The 16,883-nt window shown below is 39.3% G+C and overlaps 1 long non-coding RNA gene across 1 annotated transcript; it reads left to right on the top strand.

The window, feature by feature from the left end:
• Window positions 1–8,426: 8,426 nt before the first annotated feature.
• Window positions 8,427–14,925, top strand: LOC143116646 (uncharacterized). The gene is made up of 5 exons (XR_012985885.1): window positions 8,427–8,787; window positions 9,961–10,041; window positions 10,353–10,385; window positions 12,474–12,750; window positions 14,338–14,925. It is a non-coding gene; the product is annotated as an uncharacterized LOC143116646 (long non-coding RNA).
• Window positions 14,926–16,883: the final 1,958 nt, after the last annotated feature.

Genomic DNA, 16,883 nt, shown 5'->3' with positions numbered 1-16,883 from the left:
CCACCTAGTGCAGTGTCATATTATGTGAATCTGACTAAACATCTTGTCAGAACTGCAATGCTTTGAAACTGGTGAGAAGAAAAGAATGAAAAGCTGACCTACGCCATCTCTTATATGTTTCATGTTTAAAGACTCTGAGGATCTGAGCATTACATTGAAATATCAACTGTTAATACTAATATTTTCAGACAAACCTGTACAAAACAATATTGTCTTCACTATAGAATTGTAATACTGGAGGTCAGTACTATACCAGTGACCGCACACCCGTTAATTGAGCCTCTTTGGCTATGGCTTTTTAAAAAGGGTCATTTACATTATTTGTGAATTCTCCTCTATACTCACAGCATACAAGTAGAATCTGCAGGACAAGTCATTTCCTTTGTAAATGTAAGACCTTTGCCTTTCAGTAATTCTCTTTGTTGCATTGGACTCCATGACATCCATGGCTTTCTTGAGCATTTTAACATCTTTAATAAATTCTATTCTATTTTTAACTCGTTCAGACTGCTGTACTCTTGTATTTTGGCCAATAACTCATTTTATTTCCTCATTGACACAGATGTGATATAAAGAAGGATATATTTTTTGTTAGTACAGTATGCCCACAGGTTAACTTATCCTCTTGGAACACCCAATAGATGTATACTATTTACATTCTCTGAGGTGAATGCTAGTCTTCTGCATTGCCGATGAGTCGATGATGCTTTTACTTTTTCACTGTCCTCTGACTCATTCACATTGATGGAGGCCATGCCAGGCCATGTGGAATCTTCTGCATGGATTGCTAATTCATCACAACTTGCTCAAATTCTCCCTTGTGTGTGAGGACACCAGGCTTGAGGTTTTAAGAACATTTATAAATACTTCAACATGTTCCATCCTCATTGGCTTGAGGATTCCCCCAGCTGTTCTATAAGAATGCATATGGAGACCAAATCACAAAATTCACTAAAATTGGGCAGGTCTACTGGTATGGAGTACTTCAGAATATGTACTAGTAAGGTACATAGAGGTATTATTTTATTTTTGTGCAAGTACCTCTTGATTGTTAAGAGCTGTGAATTTCCATGTGACTGAAAGTATTCAGTGATCACTAGTGACACTAGGTCAGAAATGTTTTGGTAACACTTCACTTAAACCCCTTATTATTATGAAAGTGTATTTTATTTTATGTTGCTAATCTATATTTAGGGCTCTAACAACTAATATTGTTTCCATGCAAGTGTAAATTTCAGCAAATGTACCAAAATTAGCATAAATATGTTACATCATCACACTCATATTTACTAGAAAAATTGCTAAATCAATAAGATACAACAAACAGTTTAGTAATTTTTGACAATCATTTTTATTGATGTTTTATTAACACTTTTCTTGGAACGTAACATAACATAAAACTTGCAAACCTTAAGTCAGCGGTTCCCAAACTTTTTTCCTCACGGACCACCTTTTACATCCTGACTCGGCTCGCGTATCCCCACCATCTGACACATAAAAACGTAACACATTCTATTGACGCATTCCTGGCATTGTGTTTAATTAACATGATAACAAATAACAAAATCCAAATGTGCAACTGGTCTAGGATCTCTCACGCTAAAAAAAACAGTGTGGAGAACAACCAGTGTTGGGAATGTTACTTAATAAAAGTAATTAGTTATAGTTACTCACTACTTGAGTTAGTAACTGAATTACTCTATGATAAGAGTAACTCGTTACCAGGGAAAGTAACTATTTGCGTTATTGTTAAAAAAAAAAGTTGCTATGTCAAAGAATTTGGATTTTTTTTTAGCAGTTTTGAGCAGCCAGTTGAAATGAGTAGAACAGACAGGTGTTTGTAGGCTACATAACTTTCAATATTTATTAGATAGATACTTTATTGATCCCCAAGGGGAAATTCAAGATATTGCACATCGACAGACCAACGGTTGACTTCAGCCTGTGTCATAGGTTTTTGCTGTGAGGCAGAAAGATCTAGCTTTTGCTGCTTGGAGGACTTTGCTCCGAGTCCTTCTTTGCTAGTGGATGGCGAGCTATCATCTGTGGTTTTGTGTAGGCCTATATTTAAATGCGTGTGTGAGATGCTTCATTAAATTAGAGTTGCTTACAACGGATGTCGACAAAGTCTTCGCTCCTGGACATAATGTACACATTACATGCACGTTCTTGCCTTTGACCACAATGAATTTGAAGTAGTGCTTATATCTCCACCTTGAAAATGCCAACTTTTAATCGGATTGCTCCTGACCTCTGCTGTTTCGTCGAATCTCTATTTTAGCTGTTGCGTGTGGGTGTGTGGCGTGTGTGCTGGCAAGTGTGTAAAAACACTGGCTCTGATTGGCTATCATGAAACATGACTGCCTTAGCCAATCATAATCGCTTACGTCGTTATTAACCCACCTCCCCACTAGCTGTGAGCCAGGGGTGCGTTCGGATTACACAGTTTATTCAATCAATGCATAGTAACGCACCGCATTTAACGTCCAGTAACGTTAACGGCATTGTAACGAAGGGAAAAGTAATTAATTAGATTACCCCGTTACTGAAAAAATAACGTCGTTACCTAACGCCGTTCTTTTAAACGGCGTTATTGGATACACTGAGACAGGGGCGCAGGAGATATTTTGAAAGTGAGGGGGACCAAATTGTGAACACAAACCCATAGTGAGATCAGATTTCCAGATATCGGATCGCCACCTCTGGCCCACTTTCGACCATCATATTTTAAACTTGCCAGAATATTAAGATAATACCATTGATTGTTTTCAAACAATTGTTTTCACTACTTGGGCCAATGGTAGATTACTGGTCACTACTTGGGCCAATGGTAGAAAAAAGCAACATGGGATGTTGATATTTTATGAAGCCATGAATGAATCATCTAGCCTAGAAATCTAGACGCACCCTAGCGGCGGCAAATTAATTTGCTCAGCTTGTACGTCTAGTATCGAACCATAGGAATTTCTATTGGCTTAACACCGTGGATGACGGCCAATCACAGCGCTCTATTTCGTTAGAGAGTCTTAAGGCGGGCTTAACAGGATAACGACATCCTGCGACGGTGAACAACAAGGAAGGTGGCTATGGCAAACGAAGAGTGGTTGTTTGAATCGGCGTTGGCGTCAACTTTGGAGGAGTTGGACTTGTGCTTTTCTTTGAAAGTAGATCAACACAATGCACTTAAGTCATTCCTTTCGAAGAAGGATGTATTTGCCGTTTTGCCGACCGGATACGGATATGGTCGTAGCGCTGGCCTATTGCATGCCTAGGCAGTTTGAAAGACAATTCTCTGCCCGCCCCTTGGATTAAGCGAGGTGAATGATTCGATGCCAGACTATACATGTCAATGATATAGGATGGCCCGCCAGGCTATGAATCATCATGCCTATGATCCAAACATAGACTACATGATTAAAATAGCCTAGTTAGGCCTACTTAAATTGTCTGGTATAAACCAAATCAACTCTCCACTGTGTGTTTGCAGTTAATATTTATGCAACGTTAGAACTTAACAAGTGTTGGTTTACCAGTCCAGAACACACAGAAAATTGCAACAGAAAGTTGCCTTTATAATCAACTATTTGTTCCAACAGCATTTAAACAAAGCATTTATAAAATTGAAAAAAAAAATTACATAAGTAGTAAAATAAAATACTGTTACTGTAGTGACTGTATCACATTATCCCAAACTTCAAAGAGCTCCCCACGTCTGTGACAGGCAGACGTGACACCGCTAAATTCTCAGCTTGTTTATACCCCACACTGAACGCATAAGAACGCTAGGCCTACTCTCTGGGATTTATGCACCAAGGTAACTGAAGTATCCAATTTGTGTCTTGAAATTATGTTTGAAATAAATGTCTAAGAACAAAAACGTTGATAGACTTGTATTTTAGGCTAGTGAAAACGAGTTGATAAGTATAGGCTATTGAGTTTGTTATCATAAACATAACAGCTAACGTCATGTTGAGCAGGAGAAGTTGAGCACTAGGCTACCACAAATCCTCAAATTATGCCCGGGATTGATTCTAGGCTATTTATAGCAGGACAAATAAAGGCAGGTTCCCATACAAGACGGGGTAACAATTGCCTACCATACCAACAATTGCCATTAGTCCACTAGAAGACATTGTTCGATTTAAGTCAATGAAATAACCTCTTCTTAATATTTTATTATATGTTGTATTGTATTGTATTATGTTGGTTGGATTAATAGCCTACGGTTGGCAAAGAAAAGTCGTTTTCCTACCATGGGTCTCCAACACACGTTCTCAAGCTCATTCTCTTGCCGCCCCTTTCGAGAGGCTGAAGCCTATTAAACACAATTGTTGCGACTCAAGGCATTCCAGCCTACGAAAAAAATTACTAAATCATGCATAATTAAACAATTTCTATCAGAAAGACTCAGGAAGGTACAATGAAAGTTAACACACGTTTTAATCCATCAAAGGATATACAAAAGGCATAAGCAACAATAAGACAGTCTTTGGCATAGGCCCCGTCCTCGGTCCAGGTCACAGAGTGTGCAGACCCTTGCAGATCCTGCCGGTATGAGACGGCAGGGGCGGAGCCTACCCCCAAAGAATAAGAAATAAAGATACCCACCAGAATGCTTAGATGATTATCCTCTCTGAAATAAAGCATAACAATATTAAACAGTGATTGTTGTATTATCCGGTTGAGCTCGGGAGATGAATCAGAGAAAGCAAGACAGACAGCAGAGACACATGAAGAATATACTATTAATAAAATAAACTGATAATTTGATGAGGATGAGGATGATTATGATGATGGATTCAACCACCTGTGACTCAAATTCTATTATTGATTTAGATTTAGAAGCCGCATCCTGCAACGGAATGGAGCTAAAGCAGATCCAAGGGCAAGATGAAAAGAGTGAGCCATGCTTTTGCACCTTGCTCTTGGAAAGGCCCCCCAAAATAAGATGAGCAGCATAGGTAACGTTAGCTAAACGAGACAGGAAAACATGAAATAGACATTGTCCATGGGTAATAAGTTCAGAGAGAAAAGGTATAGAGAAACAGATAGAAAGCTTGAGCACTCTCTGGTGAAAAGAAGAAAATGACCAGCATGGTCTGCAGCGATTGCAGCGAAGTCGAGGAGCTTGCCCGAGCTCAGAGCTTTCGTAAGCTCGGTTCTTGCACGGCAAGAATGTAATGCAATGTGGTGCAAATCCCCGTGGAAAGTGCTTAATGATCGTTCGGTTCGATAACGATTGATGATTGCGATTCGATGATTGCGATTCGATGATTGCGATTCGAGTCGACTGCCGAGTCGAGTTGCGTATGTATATGATGAGTGAAGTGGGGTGATGGTAGGATAAAAGAAATTAACTGTTGTGACGTGAGATTATCCGAGGTTTTGCTTGCAGAAGCTAGACCAAGGGCGGCGGTGCGTAGTGACTAGAATGTATTAACACTTTATTCTGTGCCTAAAGTGCCGGCTGTGCGTAGTGACTGGAGAAGAGTGGCTCGGGTCCATCTTAATTAATATAATGCTTTAGCTGAGCCGAATAACCACCACCAGACCTTTGAAAGGTAGCTTACCTTATTTGACGCTTGCGAGAGCTATTTGCGCATCTAGAAGGGCTTGACCCTGAGGTCTTATATAGGACTCGTAAGCCGACGAAGACCATCTTCCGAGCAACTTGATTGAGGATACAGGTAATCCTAGAGCGGCTGCTGACGTTGCAGCGCCGATGCGAAAGGAATGGCCAGTATATTGGGAGGTTGAGAGCCCGCAACCAACCGCTGTCAACAAGTGGATTCTGAACCATTGTTTAGACATAGATAACCCAGTGGGTAGAAGAAAGAGAGGTGCATTAGGAGAAGTGTGTGGGCGAAGTTTAAGATAGTTGATCATAGAAGTATAGGGACAGAAGAGTTATTTACTTTAGAATCTCTGATAATGACAAAGACCTGAGGTGTCCATTTTAGAATGTTTCAGAATTACGCTATAGATGTGGGAGGAGAAGAGGATGGCTGAGCAAGCCAGATCCTGAGAAGGGTTAAAAACCTGGCTGTCCGAACAAAATTCCCCAGAGCGCATGAACCCATAGAAAGCCATGAGGAACACATTCAAGGAGTGAATTGATAGGGAGTGAAAAGAGAGCCAGGGTTAACTAACCAGCAGCAGACCTAAGGACACAACAGGACAAGACAAAATACAATCAACAGATACATAGCTGGAGTACACTAGCACTTATGGATGGTCGCTGAGATGGTTTAGCATATAACTAAAATAAAGACAAGATATGGAAGAGTAATCCTCATCATGCTGACTGGGTGAAATAAGATTAAATGTGAACAAAGCACTGCTCCAGAGCCAAGAGTAAGTGGGTGTTTAGAATATGTGAACCAGCATCACAGACCTTGTAAATTAAATAGTTAGAGTGAATTGGTGATGTAGCCTAGTAATTGCTGATTGATTTGATTATATGACTATTGAGAATTATGTGATTGAGATCCGAGGACATATGGATATTCGATAGAGAATTGCAAAATCGAATGATTTAACCGTGCAAGTTCGCTAATGCTGCTGCTCCTACTGTTGTGGGATAAAGACATGAAGGGTTAGCGTATAGCTTAGATGAGGAGGTAATAAGTTGACATCACATGACCTGGATGAAGTAAGATTAAATATGAACCAAAGCACTGTCCCTTGATGAACGTTTTGGCTATAGGCCTACGTGAACCAGCCCCGCATCCCTGCATGAAGTAGATAGTTACGGTGAGGGTCAGTACTCCACTGCCAACAGATGCATACCCTTAAATTAAAGAGAGAGAGAGGCATTTACATTAAACGAAGAGGAGCTGCTCCTGAAATTGAAAGATTATTAAGATGTTAAGTAATGAAGAAATGGGAAGGAATGCCATCCCTGTGCTTGCGGCTGCAGTGACGTAATGGGGAGATTACGAATGACGACAAGCAAAGTGCATTGTGCTTGGAAAAAGTATAAGGGTGAGTACAGTATTGGCCTAAAGGAGAGTTTGTGCCTGATAGAGGTGTTGCTCTTTTGGCAGAGAAGAGTTTGAGGAAAGATCTTGTTCTAGTCCCTACAGCCTGAAGACCTGCAAGGAGGAATGGAGTGGTTTGAGAGGAGACATAGCATTTTCAAAGGACCTAGCATGCAGGCAAATAAACAGCCATGATACATTATGTTGCCATTAGTTAAATCAACGAACACAATGTATGGGCCTACATATTATGTAGACACATAGCCTAACCAATGACAGTAACAGACAATGACAGACAATAATGATCAGCCAGACATGAGATAATGAAAATAAGATTAATATGGCCTTCAGGTGCATCGGAAATATTATGGGTTAATGACATTAGTAGCCTACCGCCCTGCAGACAATACCAACAGCATCTCTGCGACTAACACTGCAGCCAAGAAGGAAGAGTACTTTTGTCCCTGTTGGCCTTCCATACACAACAGCCTGACCAGCGAGACAATTTGCCTAGGATGTGGACCTAGCAAAGCTGTATCATGGCAACTTTGGCAGGGAAACCATCGCGAGTGTCGATAACTGGAGTAGCCTAACTGAGTTTTTTAAAAAGATCCGTATACATGTATGTTAACAGGGTCCGCGGTCCGTGTACCTTCTGTTCATTTGATTTTCAAGGTTGAAACAGTGATCAAAAAACGGATTTGAAGACCTTTACCTAAAACAGTACTTCCCAGAGAAAAATAAAACACAAATATTGAAGCATTTTGTGCAAAAAATAATCAAATATACAATGAGGGTTTGAATTTCAATATTGTAATTTCAATTAGTCATTATTCAAGTTAAAAATGAAAACAGGAACTCCACATTCACTACTGCATGCTGACAGCATTTTTTTGCCACTGCCCGAATGGATAATTGCTAGCCTATATGTTCATCAAAGGGAGCAAGATGGTGATGTTGAAGGACAGTGATCTGCACATAGAAAAAAAAATCGCCAGAACATTCCAAGCTTCTCATTTTGATCGATATGTAGGCCTAATTTATGTCCCAGGTGTGCTAGGGATGGGATTAAGGTTGCGTGCACCCTTCGAAGAAAGAGGGGGAAATGTCACTGAAAAGACAATCGACATCATGCATTTATTTGCCTATGTTTTGTAGGTATAGGCTTAGCTTAACAGTTTAAACTGCAAAAAAAGAAAAAATCTAACGTCGGTGCGTTTGACTCGTGCACATGCATATGTGCATGTTGGAATGTGATATATCGGTTTTAGTAGGCCTATGTATTTGCATTTACCTTGTGGTGTGTTAGCATGTGTAGTCCTCCCTTGGTTGTACCCATAGACTGTATATATATATATATATATACAGTCTATGGTTGTACCTCATGTGTTTATTCATGTGTGTTGTGTGTGACTACCCGTTCGTGTATTGTGCATGTGCAACCCAGTCTCACGTCTGAACGTGTCACTGTCACGTTAATTAATCTATTGGGACGTGTTGTGTAACACGTTTCCTTGTTAAAAAACGTGTTGAGCAAAACGTAATTATCGTGTTACTATCACGTTGTATTTCGCTTTCAACGAGCCAACAGAACCACGTCATCTGTCAAAAAAGCCTGACCTCACAAAATGGGGAGAATGTTATTTGATGCTTTTGACGTGCAGTTTCACACTCTTAAGCCTGTTTTGAGTTGTGGATTAGAAGGAGCCACCTTCTGGCTAGCAGTTTGAGAAGCCTGAACCCCAGAATCCAGAAACAATAACCGAGCAGGGACGGAGAAAAAAGAAGAATCCAAATGGGAAATGAGGTGAGCCTTGCTACTGCCGCTAGCATGATTATTTTGCTAGCAATTGAGCAAAACATTTTAAAGTTGATTTAACATGAAATAGTAGCCTATGCATGGGCAATACTGTGAATTCAGAGTAGGCTTGCACAACTTATAATTTAGCTAACGTGCATGATGTAATGTTACATTAATCTGTAAAACAGCTGTTGTCTGTGTAAATTAGCGTAATATTGTTAGTGTGGGCTACAGCTAACAGCTGGGAGGTAGCCTATCAGCCAGGCATGTATAATCGATAATCATGATGAACGTGAATAGATTTCGTTGCGAAACGGGCATTGTTTTAGGCCACATATCAGGTATAAAACAATTGTATTTTGATACAGCAGTTCTCCGGATGTTAGATATTCACTTATAATATAATATTGTATTTCTTTAACCTGATTAAGAGAGGGGTTTAATTCAATATAGAATTGCAATGTGTGTGGCCCATAATATTAGAGATTAGATTAAGCTAGATTTAGATTAGATTAAACTTTATTGTAATTTAAAAGAGTAGGCTACAAGTACAGAGCCAATGAAATGCAGTTGACATCCAACCAGAAGTGCAAAGAAGCAGTTATGTAGACGATCAAGATTAATTATGTACAACAGTTAAATACATAGGCAAGTTTTCCAGATGACGTGTACAGTGACAGAAATAGCCTATACAGTGAATATGGAATGTGTGTCTAGCCTATAACAAAACAAATTGATAATAATACATAATAATGATAATAGCAGTAATTACAGTAGGCCACTCGCACTGTTGTTGGTGACGTGTCTGTTTCCTATTGTTCCATGCCACTCTCCTACTGTCTCCTTTACTGTCCTGCGCCACTCGCCTACTATATTTTGCCTCTTGCCTACTGTCCAGCACCATTCGTCTACCGTCTCCTATGCTGACCCACGCCATTCACCTACTGTTTCCTAACTGTCCCATGCCACAAACTGTAACATTAAGCTGACACAATCTTGCTGCACGGTTACTTATCTGCATGCAATCACTATTGCCAGCTGTTATGAGTAAACATTATATTGGGACACCAATATATTTCTGATTCATGGGCAGTGTATTTGCTACTGAAGAAAAGGAGAACACATAGTAATTGTTCTTGGATGGGTATTTAGAGTAAGGTTTCTATTGATCTTTTTCAGATAAGGCCTCTTCATTTTCAACTGTGAAGGATCTACATGGACTTGGTCTGGATAGCCTTTCCTGTTTTGATGAGCCAGTCGGTATGTATTAGACATTCTTTAGGATAAAAGGAGCCATATGTTATCAAAAATTCTACACCCATATGTAGAAAAGCTTTGTTGCTGTTTGTTATTGTTGTTGTTGAAAACTACGTTGAATGCAAAGAGATACATATGTCCCTTGGGAGGAGAGGGATGAGTGTGGATGGTTGAATTGTCCAACAGGCGAAAAATTTATGATTGTGTATGATTGTGTTTATGTCTGTATATGATTTTTTGTACTTGTTCCATTTTAAGTATGCTTATATACTTTACGCCATGGTGGTCTAAATTGTCTTTATTGCCACTTGCAGGGTCTAGAGGAAAAACCCTATATGAGCCCCAGGGTGAGTAGTGTATAATTATTTTATCCCAAGCTTGATTTTCGTAGAAAGGTGTTCAAACCAAAATCAAACCAAAATCTTCTAAAATAATAGATAGATAGATTTATTATTTGTCCTTTCAGAAAATTGTTCTGCGCCATACAGTAGACAGTTAGACAAGACTGAATACAAGACGGAATATAGACCAGAATTTCCCTCACCGCAACCGCCCCCACCCTACCACACCCCCACACATACTCAACATCAGGGCAGAAGGCACAGACCCCACTACACATGTATAGAATGATAAAGTGCAGTTGTGCATACTGTGATAGTCCAGCTGGAAAGAAAGTGCATGGTCCTGCAGGTAACGTCTTGTTCATCAATATAATGCTAGTTGGAATGAATTACCAACTGGCTCAATTTGTTTGGAAAGAAGGTAGCCTGAACCTGGTGTATGGGATGTGACATATCTCTATTAATTGCATGACCTTTCATCAACACCCTTCTTTCACAGGTCGTAGCAATACTGTCTAGTTTTTGCCCCTCAACCTTGCTGGCCATGTTAACTATCTTGCTCAGTTTGTTTTCTTTTTGGTCACTGACAAAGAGAAATACCAGGTAACACAACAAAAAAATAGCATGCTCTCCACAAATGAATGATAGAAAAGTAACATATCTCTATCCACTCTAAATTGTCTTAGTTTGCACATAAAATGCAGCCTCTGCAGCCCCTTTTTATAGATGGTGTTGGTATTACTGTCCCATTGCAACTTATTATCTATTATTGTGCCTAAGTACTTGTACTCGACTACAATCACAACATCCTCACCATTTTTAACCATACACTGGGGGGGCTGGCTCCCAGTTCTGTACTGTAGTCTATTATTATTTGCTTTGTTTTCTGTATATTTAGAAGAAGACAGCTGGACCTACACCATTTCGCGAATTGATCCACCCAGGCCCTGTAGTTGGTCTCCTCGCTATTCTGTATTAACCCCACTATTGCTGTGTCATCTGCAGATTTTATGAGGTATGAAAACGCTCGAAAAACGCCGAAGAGCCCCGTATAAGAGCCCCAGTGTGATAGGCTGGTTGCTGTCATGTGACACACGCCACCACAAGAAAGTGGAAACGCATCGTAGAGCTGGCCGTGTGGGGTAAGGTAAGTTAAACTACGTAAATTTAGTAAATAATAATAATAATGTTGTTGTTTTTTGTTGTTTCGAACAAAATATAGAGATAGTTATCCTGACTAAAACTCCTTTATGCTGTAAAACAACTAGAATCACGCGAAATTAGTGCAATTTCTTAGTCAATGTCTTATCGAAATGAATGCGATGGTGATACAATCCTGCTTTTCAATTAGTTGACATGGTGTTTGACATTAAATTATAATGAGGTCAGTTTCATGTAATAAGCTATTTGTTTCTTTGGGTCTGGGTAATTGAAATGAGCAATTTCTTAGTACAATTCAATGTCTTATAATGGTAAAAGACGTGGACAAATACGTGATAATTAGCCAAATAAATCATTGTTCACGACACGTTATGGTTAAATTATCAGAATGAGTGTGATGGTGATACAATCCTGCTTTTCAATTAGTTGAGATGGTCTTTGACATTAAATTATAAGCAGGTCAGTTTCACGTAATAAGCTATTTGTTTCTTTGGGTCTGGGTAATTCATGTGACAAAAAATTCTGTTATAGGCTACTACCGTTTTTCAGAAAAACAAAGCAGTACAACATTTCTATGTCCAAAATAATGCATTGTACGCATGTGTGTACTACGTAGTGCATGCAGCTTTTAATGTCCAAAGTAGCCTATACTGATTTTCCTGCATAAGAACTACAAATACTCCTCCAAAACTACAGTCTTGACACTTGAAGTTGTGGAGTTATATTTTAGTAGCCTATTCTATAATTGCATAAATACCCACATCGGTATTACCCTTGTCTCACCTGTATACAACATATGTCTATGAATTGCAGTAGTGATCAAATGAAAAAGGAAAGAAAGGTGTCCTGATGTGTTGTTTAGGGATGGTCCTGCAATGTTTTCTCGACATATCTTTATGTCTTTTTTTCTCCCCTCTACTTATGTTTTCACAGATCCTTGCTCCTGATATCCTGATGTATGGATTGCACTTCATTATATGACTCCAACAGAACACTCACAGAAAGGAGAGTGGTGTCAAACTACAAGACAGCCAGCATGTAAGCAAGGCCTTGATTGTCCTTGTTTGGCTACTCATTTGTCTACTTCCTGAAGAGGCTGAAGCATGCTGGCCTTGACACCTCAGTCCTTGCTTCCATTAACAGCTGTGTTATGGAGTGCATCCTCACATCATGGTCTACTGCAGCGGTGGATACAGAGGACAATTGGCAGGTATTTTACATCACTTTTACATTACTTTTACTGTGATTTTGCTAGATATGGTTGTCGCTGTGCTAAATATAGGCCCATATTGTAGATCGAGAAACGCATTGTACAGCTGATACATCTTGGGCTATACTATTAAGGGACAGCTGAATTGACCACCTAAATCATATATTTTCTGAAAGCCTATAGCCTCTAGATGTCAATTAATATACATTAAGACATGCCCAAACTTCCTACTGACTTTGGTGCATCATAAGGCGTACATAGGCCAATATTGTAGATCGAGAAACGCATTGTACAGCTGATACATCTTGGGCTATACTGTTAAGGGACAGCTGAATTGACCACCTAAACCATATATTTTCTGAAAGCAAATAGCCTCTAGATGTCAATTAATATACATTAAGACATGTCCCACCTTCCTACTGACTTTGGTGCATCATAAGGCGTACATAGGCCCATATTGTAGATCGAGAAACGCATTGTACAGCTGATACATCTTGGGCTATACTATTAAGGGACAGCTGAATTGACCACCTAAACCATATATTTTCTGAAAGCCTATAGCCTCTAGATGTCAATTAATATACATTAAGACATGCCCCACCTTCCTACTGACTTTGGTGCATCATAAGGTGTACATAGGCCCATATTGTAGATCGAGAAACGCATTGTACAGCTGATCCATCTTAGGCTATACTATTAAGGGACAGCTGAATTGACCACCTAAACCATATATTTTCTGAAAGCAAATAGCCTCTAGATGTCAATTAATATACATTAAGACATGTCCCACCTTCCTACTGACTTTGGTGCATCATAAGGCGTACATAGGCCCATATTGTAGATCGAGAAACGCATTGTACAGCGGATACATCTTGGGCTATACTATTAAGGGACAGCTGAATTGACCACCTAAATCATATATTTTCTGAAAGCCTATAGCCTCTAGATGTCAATTAATATACATTAAGACATGTCCCACCTTCCTACTGACTTTGGTGCATCATAAGGCGTACATAGGCCCATATTGTAGATCGAGAAACGCATTGTACAGCGGATACATCTTGGGCTATACTATTAAGGGACAGCTGAATTGACCACCTAAACCATATATTTTCTGAACGCAAATAGCCTCTAGATGTCAATTAATATACATTAAGACATGCCCCACCTTCCTACTGACTTTGGTGCATCATAAGGCGTACATAGGCCCATAATGTAGATCGAGAAACGCATTTTACAGTTGAAACATCTAGGGCTATAATATTAAGGGACAGCTGAATTGACCACCTAAACCATATACTGTATTTTCTGAAAGCCTATAGCCTCTAGATGTCAATTAATATACATTAAGACATGTCCCACCTTTCTACTGACTTTGACAATACAAAATAGTGTCATGTATACATTTATGTCCTCCAAAGTTTGCAGGAAGGTGGGCCATGTACTAGTCTGTTAACTCACATGTACAAGTGACAGGCTTTAAGAAAATATATGGTTTGCATGGCTGAAACTGCTTTGCCTTTGTGTTGGAGCTCAAAATGTTCTAAACATATCTTAAATTTCTCTCTTCTACTTATGTTTTCACAGATCCTCGCTCCTGATATCCTGATGTATGCATTCCATTTCATTATATGACTCCAACAGGACACCTACACAAAGGAGCTGTTAAAGCAGTGTCTTTCTTCAAACAACAAGACAGCGAGCATGTAAACAAGGCCTTGTTTGTCCACTTCCTGAAGGGGCTGAAGCATGCTGGCCTTGACACCTCAGTCCTTGCTTCCATTTACAGCTGTGTTGTGGAGCGCATTCTCACATCCTATGGTCTGCAGCGGGTGGTGTCATCGCTTTATTTATCATTGTTTGTGTAAATCTTACACATCTTACACAAAAGTCTAAAATAATCTAAACTTCATTCACTCTCCATGTATAGATCAAGATAGACTTGCAGAACAGGCTGCAGGGCAACAGTCTGATAGCCTGCATGAAAGCATAAATGGTCCGCACTTGTTAAAAAGTGCAATTATCAAAGGGCCCTTGAATTGTGTTTTTTTAAACCAAGGAGTATGGCTGTAGCGATGCTGTCAGCTCTGCCATAAGCAGTGACTGTGATTATGTTTGCACATTTTGAAAATGTTGTTTTTCTTTCTTTTGCATTATTTTCCACTTCATTGTTGTATAGTTTGTGTAATGTTTGTTAAAGTTGCACACATTAATTCACTGTTCGTATTTGTAAAAATGTGTATAGTGTGGTATAGTTTGTATGGTGGAGTCTTTATTGTATCGCACAAACAAGAACACCCCACCCCACCATACCACTTTGACTAACCAATTTTCTGCGGGAAACCCTGGATGCTTTCTAAAGGTATTTTGTGAAACATAGGGGTTGCTATGGTAGTGGTTGCTAAGCTATTGCTAGGGTAACTGAGAAGGTTGCTATGGTGTTGCTACGGGATATATGGTGGTTGCTATGCAGGTTTATAGGGCAATCATGTTGGTTGCTAGGTTGGTGATAGAGTAACTGAGAAGGTTGCTAGGGTGTTGCTAGAGTAGATATGGTGGTGCCTATACTAAATTAAGTGATTGCTAGGCTGGTTGCTAGGGTAATTGAGATGGTTGCGAGGTTAGTCATGTTGGTTGACTATCAAAGTGGTTGCTAGGTTGGCATTGTACAGGTGGTTGCTAGGATGTTGCTAGAGTAGATATGGTGGTTGCTATTCCAAATAAAGTGGTTGCTATGCTGGTTGCAAGGTTAATCATGTTGGTTGCAATGGTGGTTGCTCGGTTGACATTGTGGTGGTAGTTGTGAGGTTGTTGGTAGGGTAATTAATATGGTTGCTAGGTTGTTGCTATGGTTCTTATGTTGGTTGCTAGGTTGTTGCTAGGGTAACTTAGAAGAATTTTGTTCAGCTAATACATTTTGGCCTACACTATTAAGGGACAGCTGAATTGACCATCTAAACCATATATTTCCTTAAAGCCTATAGTCTGTAGATGTCAATTAATATGAATTAAGACATGTCCAACATTCCTATTTACTTTGGTGCATCATATAGGCTTAAGCAGTACTACTATTTTTGCTCTTAGACTATAAAAATCCATAATCACTTTAAAAACGCTAACTGATTACAATAGTTTTTGAAAGTCAATTTCCTTAAATCATGATTGAAATTGTAACCATATTCTTTATTGAATAATGTTAATTGACTATAATACTATTGTATTGTCATCCTTCTTTGGGACTTTGGGAGTACTTCAATATCCCCTTCATGTATCAATGTACATTAAAGCATCTTTGATAGTAAAGGACTCCATGTAAATAATTACTTGAATTGTCTTTCACTTGTACTGGTTCTATATGTTTGGACCACTGATTGACTGCACTCTGGTTTTCATCAGCAAGGTCAAGGCTTAAATTAACCTCAGATAAGTCTGTTTTCATCCCATGCATTATATGTGCTAATGTTGTGAAGTAATTGGTGTGACCCTACAAAGGCCTGTCTAACCTATGACCTATTAACCTAGGGTTAGTAAATATGGGATCGGAGTGAAATTACCTCACACATTCAGAAACCTCAAAGTGAAATGACCTCACACATCCAGGAAGCTACAGCAATACAAACTCAGCTACTGGTCTCAAATACGGCAAACCAGTTGCCAATTTCTATGCCCTTTATATCAATTTGTGCTACATGTTATTAGTTGAAAATTACTGGTGTAAGTTTATCTGACCTGTCTGACCTTTGCAATTTATGGACATGTACACATTGGTTTCGCATTTCTAACTAGAATATGACTGATTAAATTTGACATGTAACATCCTTGGATGACACAAAATATAGTGAAATGGACTCAACCCTCACATATTCAGACTCTGTAGCACCCCCTACAAATCCTTTTTTTTTTCAATCTTTGGCTCCGCCTCCTGACAACACACAAGCAGCTATATTTGAGTGTGTAGTTAAATCGCATCTCACATATTCACAGACTCTATAGCACCCCCTAGAAATCCAATATTTCCTATATTTGGCTCCGCCTCCTGGCAACACACAAGTCATTAGATGTCCTAAATTTGACAAACTAGTTTGTTATCATCCCGTATATCAAAATATGTGCCATATGTTGGTACTATCTTG

This window comes from Alosa pseudoharengus, unplaced genomic scaffold (genome assembly GCF_046254945.1).
Source record: "Alosa pseudoharengus isolate Yale_2024_CS ecotype anadromous, Long Island Sound unplaced genomic scaffold, YU_APseudo_1.1 YU_APseudo_1.1_scf_11, whole genome shotgun sequence".
In the NCBI taxonomy this organism is placed as follows: Eukaryota; Metazoa; Chordata; class Actinopteri; order Clupeiformes; family Clupeidae; genus Alosa; species Alosa pseudoharengus.
This window is presented reverse-complemented; position numbering and strand designations above follow the sequence as displayed.